Raw genomic sequence first — 6,150 nt, forward strand, 5'->3', positions numbered from 1 at the left:
ACCAGCTGAAGCCACCCTTGGCTCTTCTGGGTCTGCCCTCAGAGCCCTGGGGTAGAGGCAGCAGCTTGCTCAGCAAGCGAGTCTTGCTCTACTTGGGTGAGGAAGGGGAAGCCACTCACCAGCCTGGAGGAGTGTGACTGCCCAACACTCTTGCAGGCTGTGACCCTTCTTTCTTTTAGGCTGAATCAGATGAAGTGACTCACTGTCCCTAGCTAATCATAAGGCAGATGCGAGTGGCAACCTTAAATAGTGGCCTCTTCCTAGGAGCCACTGGCCACACATCAGGAAGCTGGCCACGTTCCACCCAGACAACAGCAAGGCCTTCCTTTGCATAAAACTGTTCTTTCTAACTCTGGAAGGTGAATCCAATCCTCAAAGGAAACTAACTCTTCCTAGGCTACATATACCATAATCCTTTTATCCAGAAACTGTTCAAAGTAGATAGCGGGGTTGGGGGGGTGGGTAATGGGCTTGGGAAATTTGAACAGTCAAAGCCCACTTGGGGAGTTTTCTATCAAAAGAAGCTTTATAACCTAGAGCCCCGCAATTGACTTAATTTGCCTAAGTTTATATACATATATATCTATCCTGCATACCTACTGTACATCAGTACTCCCCTGGCCTTGCTCACACATTAAATTCTAATACCTCTCAAAGTATTAATGTTCTGCCTTGCTCTTTGTTAGCCCCAGCCTCTGGTTGGACTGATAGACGCATCCTGGCTGCTCCCCCTAGGATGTCTCTCCATTCATGTCTGGGGTAAGCTATCCTTAAGACCAAAGCCAACAGAAGCCTGTGGCCACAGTGGAATCTAACGGGAAGAGTCACTCTGTTCTCTTCACTCATTCCAAATTTCGTTCCCTTGACACCTGGGCCTTGGATGAATTTTCCTGGGCTCCCCTAAACAATGGTTCAGGTGCCAAAATAGAGCAAATGTGAGTTCTACTCATCGCATGCAAACAAGAAGGAACAGATGGGCCTTTATTGACCTTTGCCAGGCTTTGACGCAGAGAATACCCTCCAGCCCCTTCCAGGTCATAAGTCTGGCTCAGGGACTCAAAGAAAGCAGCAGTTGCCACCAAGGTCAGGAAGGTATGAGATAGTTGGGGTGCTCTGTTATAATAAAGCAGTAGGCCAGTGGGTAGAGCTTCTGGGAGGTTAGATTTATCTGCTGCAGGGGAAGGAGGGCAGCAGCTTTGATCCAGAAGCCTAGGATTACCTCCTTCTAGAATTTCCAGGGAGCACTAAGCCACAGGTCCAGGGCTAACCGCATCTGCCTTAGTGCCCATGAAGTCTCTGGATGGGAGGCCTGGGTATCTGGATGTATGGTGAACAGGTTGTGGGTGGGCAACAAACACAGGGCATGGGCATCTGTCCATGGGAAGGAGGCTGTATTTGTAGGGGCATAGTTTGTAGGCAGGAATGGGGGAGAAGACATTTGCTATAGGTCAGGGAGCACAGGGTCTTTGAGGCATATCCTGCCTAAGGCTTAAGAGGGCAGATGTTATGAAACAATCTTTGACCGGGAAAGTCTTAGAAAATCCTTCCCATAACCCCCACCTCACCCAAGAGATCTTGGGCTGCCAAGGGCCTATGGCAACTGCGGTGGGCTAGGCATAGTAGAGAAGATGTAGATCTTGCTATGTAGGATTTGTGCTGTAGGTGGACCGAAGCAGCAGGTTGAATTCTCACTAATGGGGTCACTGACACTGTGTGTGTGGTCCTGTGTGTACCTTAATGCCTGAGGTGAGTGTATCACTCAAGGGTCCAGTGACAGTCACTGCAGCATGTGTGGGCGGTTTGCCCTCAGTGAGGTAAATGGATCCTTGGACACGGTGAATCCAAATTAGGGTGAGATTTACTGAGATGTGTTGTATGTTGTTAAGCATCTGTCATGTATCATGTCTCCTAGAGGTATCTTTTTTGTGTGATGCTGCATAATTTATGGCCCTGTACTGGAGGAATGGTAAAGGGGGAGTTTTCTGGGTAGGCAGCCTAAGGAAAGCCTCTGACTTGTGAGAAGGAACATGAGTGTTTGCTGGGGTTGTTGTCAAGTAGTATCAGGGAACAGTTAGGACTGATAGGCGATTTATTCTCGACAGGATTTGGCAGAGGCCAAAAAGCTGTTATGAAGGTGCCTCTGCTCAAATTGAGAGCAGAGCAGGGTCATGTTGACTGGGAACTTGTTAAAAAAGGCTGGCTGCAGAACATCAAGCTGTTTGTTGGATGGTTCCCTAAAGAGGGCCCTACCCAGGAGGACACATGCCCTTCCCTCCAGAATGGCAAGGCTGAAATCAAGGCTCTCAAGTGCCCATTTCTATCAAGGCCCAAACTTTAAAAATATTTCTCTGTAGAGAAACCTGTTTGAGTTTCTCATGCTCCAGGAACTGGGCTGGCAAGGCCACAGTAATGAGAAACCCTGACGTCAGGCAGAGGCCAATGCTGGGAGATAGACGTTTTCCCTTCAGGTTAATTTTGAGGAATACCCATGCTGCCTGAGGTGTGTGTTTGGAATCTGGGCTCCATGTCCAGCTTCATGCTAGAACATTCCTGTAACACACATTCTCAATGGCCAACTTGAGGTCTCTGAGACCGTTTCAGGCCAAGAATCTCATTAAAGTTCCACTGGCATAGGTGACAGCCAAGAAAGTAAGCTACCTTAAGGCAAACAGTCCTGGGAGAGAAACTGGGGGGCCCTACCCCCGGGCTGTGGAGACTGAGCTGCTCAGCTGGGCAGCTCTATCTCTGGGCCTCCCTGCCAAAATCTGGCCCTGGAAACAAAGGAATACTTCAGCTCTTTCTTACTCTTTTAACACCAATGGCTGTGGGAGAGGGAAAGGCTCAAGGCCAGGAATCAGCTCCCAGCCTCCATCTCATCCCACAGCTGCTGCATTTGCGGGCATGGGGGGGGGGTGGCTGCTGAATGTTCTTGCTGTCTCCAGGGCAGTATTGGGGCCCAAAGTGGAGCTTGCTATGCTGTTTGCTGGCTGCAACAACTGGTCTCAGGAATGGAAGTTGGGGAAGGGATCCAGGGCAGGGGGGAGGTGGCCAGGGTGGCACACAGGTCTAGAAATGGGACAAAGTGGGTGGGGCTGGGAACAAATTGGTTAACTTTGATTGCCACTCACTGTGGTGCTTTTCCCCTTTCCCTTGAATTCTGCTTTGAAAAGAATAAATTTGTATTTGTTTACTTTGGTTCTTCTGGTTATACTCTGACTCTGACGTTCCACATCCTTCCCTTATTTGGGTGTAGGAAGAGAGGGTGGGCCAAGAAGCCACAGGGATACTGCAAAACATGGGCTACCAAATGAGTTCAACACCTGCTGGACAAAACAAAAACCAACCCACCTGTAGTAGCCCCATCCACTACTGTTACCTGGATTGGTTACCTCTCAAGATCCTATACAAATTAGCCAGTTATCCCCTCATGGGACGAACTTTCTATACCAATGATTCTTAAATAACCATCCTCATCAATCTGAGGGAGTTTTCACCAGCCTGAAGCAATGTGAGAAAAATCAGGACAATGCAGTGACTTTCCATAAAGATACATTTACTCAATTTAAAGGCCTATATTTTATTATCGGCATATAATTTTTTGGAGTGTTAAAATGTCCCTGTAACTGGGGCAAAGAAACTATGGCAGTTTTTTTTTTAATGCCATTTTTCTAGCAAAATAAGACCCTGGGAGTCCCTCTTCCCCAACACCCATTTTTCTTTTCTCACCAATCTATAACACCACTGTCCAATAGAAATATAATGAGAGCCACATACACAATTTTCTAGCAGCCATATTTAAAAAATAAACAGGTGAATGGGGCGCTTGGATGGCTCAGTCGGTTGGGCATCTCACTTCGGCTCAGGTCATGATCTCGCCGCTCATGGGTTCAAGCCCCACAATGGGCTCTGTGCTGACAGCTCAGAGCCTGGAGCCTGCTTCGGATTCTGTGTCTCCCTCTCTCTCTGCCCCTCCCCCACTTGCATTCTCTCTCTCTCTCTGTCTCTCAAAAATAAACATTAAATTTTTTTTAAATACATAAAAATAAACAAATAAATAAACAGGTGAGGAGCACATGGGTGGCCCAGTCAGTTAAGCATCTGACTTCTGCTCAGGTCATGATCTTGTGGTTCGTGAGTTCGAGCCCCACTTCGGGCTCTCTGCTGTCAGCATGGAACCTGCTTCGGATCCCGTCCTCCCCCTCTCTGCCCCTCCCCCACTCTCTCTCAAAACATAAATAAACTTAAAAATATATCAAATAAAAATAAACAGGTGATATTAACTTTAACATTTAACCCAGTATATCCAAAACATCATTTCAACATGAAATCAGTATACAATGAGATATTTTATATTCCTTTTTTTTAACTAAGTCTTAGAAATTGTCAAACAGGCTGATAAATTCAGCTGGAAAGAAACAAGAGACCCACACAGATCCAGACAATTTACTACTCATAGAAGACAGCCAAAGCAAGATCAGCAATGGTATCACCTCCCTGCATCCCTTGTTCCACAGGTTGCCACTGAAACAAAAGGGGCCCAAGGACATGCAACATGGATGGTGGGACATACTATTTTTATGGCCTCCAGCTGTACACTTTGGGGGTGGCACGGCAGGCAGAAAGTCCTATGCTTAACCTAAATGAGGAAGGCAGATGAGGAACTGCCTCCCAGAAGCCTCCCTCGAGACAGGGAGGTGAGAAATGGTCTTGTAGTGACTTCTCATGAGACTGCCTATCTTCCCATGTTTCTGGAGGATCACAGGGCATTCTGCCAAGGCCTGGGTCAGCCTGCAGTTGAGCCTTGCCTACATGGCCTATGCTAATAGTGCAAGGTCAGCAGGGCACCAGTTACCCTACAGAAACCCAGTGTGTATTTTACACTTACTGCACATCTCAGCTCGAGCTAGCCAAATGTCAAGTGCTCAAAACCCACATGTGGCTAGTTGATACCATATTGGACAACACAGGTCTGTAATATGTAAAATTTAAAATCACTGGGCTGTAGAAAAAGAAAACTTCATGAGGTATCACTGTGTGTGTGTGTGTTTGTTGGGGTGAAGTGGGGAGTCAGGGTGGCAGTAAGCCTTGGGTGACTGGAGGGCAGTGGGGAAGCAGTTACCCTGGGTTACAATGAGATGTGGCAGCAGAGGGAATGCAAGGCCACTGCAGACGCATGGATTCACCCTTGCCCCTTCCTGTTGTCTTCCCTTCCATCCTGCCTCTCAGCAGAGTTCTGGCTGCTCTTGGGCTGTAGTATTGGACAGAGGCGGAACTAGGGCTCTTCTACCTCTATCACCTCTAGATGCCACCTGTGGCATATATGCCACCCTCACTAGCCTTAGTCTCTCCAGCCATGTCCCCAGGATGCTTTGTTATGTTTCTGCTCCAGCCCCCTGTCTTCCTTTTTTTAAGTTTATTTTATTTTGAGAGAGAGAGAAAGCACGAGCAGGGGAGGGGCAAAGAGAGAGTGAGAGAGAATCCCAAGCAGGCTCTGTGCCATCAGCAAAGAGCCTGATGTAAGACTTGAACTCACGAACCGTGAGATCACAACCTGAGCCAAAACCAAGAGTTGGGTGCTTAACTGACTGAGCCACCCAGGTGGCCCCCTCTGCCTTCCTTCATCTGTAAAGGGCTATCTTCTTTTCAAACCTTGCCTCTTCCCCCACACCTTCTGCCTCTAACAGTCCTTTTCTCCCACTTCCCTTTCTTCTCATCTTTTAAAGCCTGAATTTCTGAAAAAAATATTTTTTTTATATATCATCTTGGTTTTCAAGCTGTCTTCTAGCTTTTTTCCTAATCTTAACTTCATTTTGTTTGCCCTTAACATATCTTCCTTAGTCCTGCTTCTTCCCTGCATTTGCCCCCAGCATCCATTCCATCTTCCATCCTCCTCCACAGGGCCTGCCCATACATACTGACCTGAACTTCACTGCCCCTGGCTTATTAACTTGAACTTGGAATGGGAGCACTATAAGAGGCACAGAAAACTTGGGGAGTTCATTTCCTAGAGCAACACTGACTCCATCAATTGGAACCAGACCTGGGTCTAGCTGGACTACTTCCAGAAAACCCTCAGATGCCTCTTGGTCATAAGCATTATCATCCTTGATTTCTAGATGAAAAAATAACAGAGGCTCCAAGAGGTGTAGG

The sequence above is a fragment of the Panthera tigris genome, chromosome X, assembly GCF_018350195.1.
Source record: "Panthera tigris isolate Pti1 chromosome X, P.tigris_Pti1_mat1.1, whole genome shotgun sequence".
Lineage (NCBI taxonomy): Eukaryota > Metazoa > Chordata > Mammalia > Carnivora > Felidae > Panthera > Panthera tigris.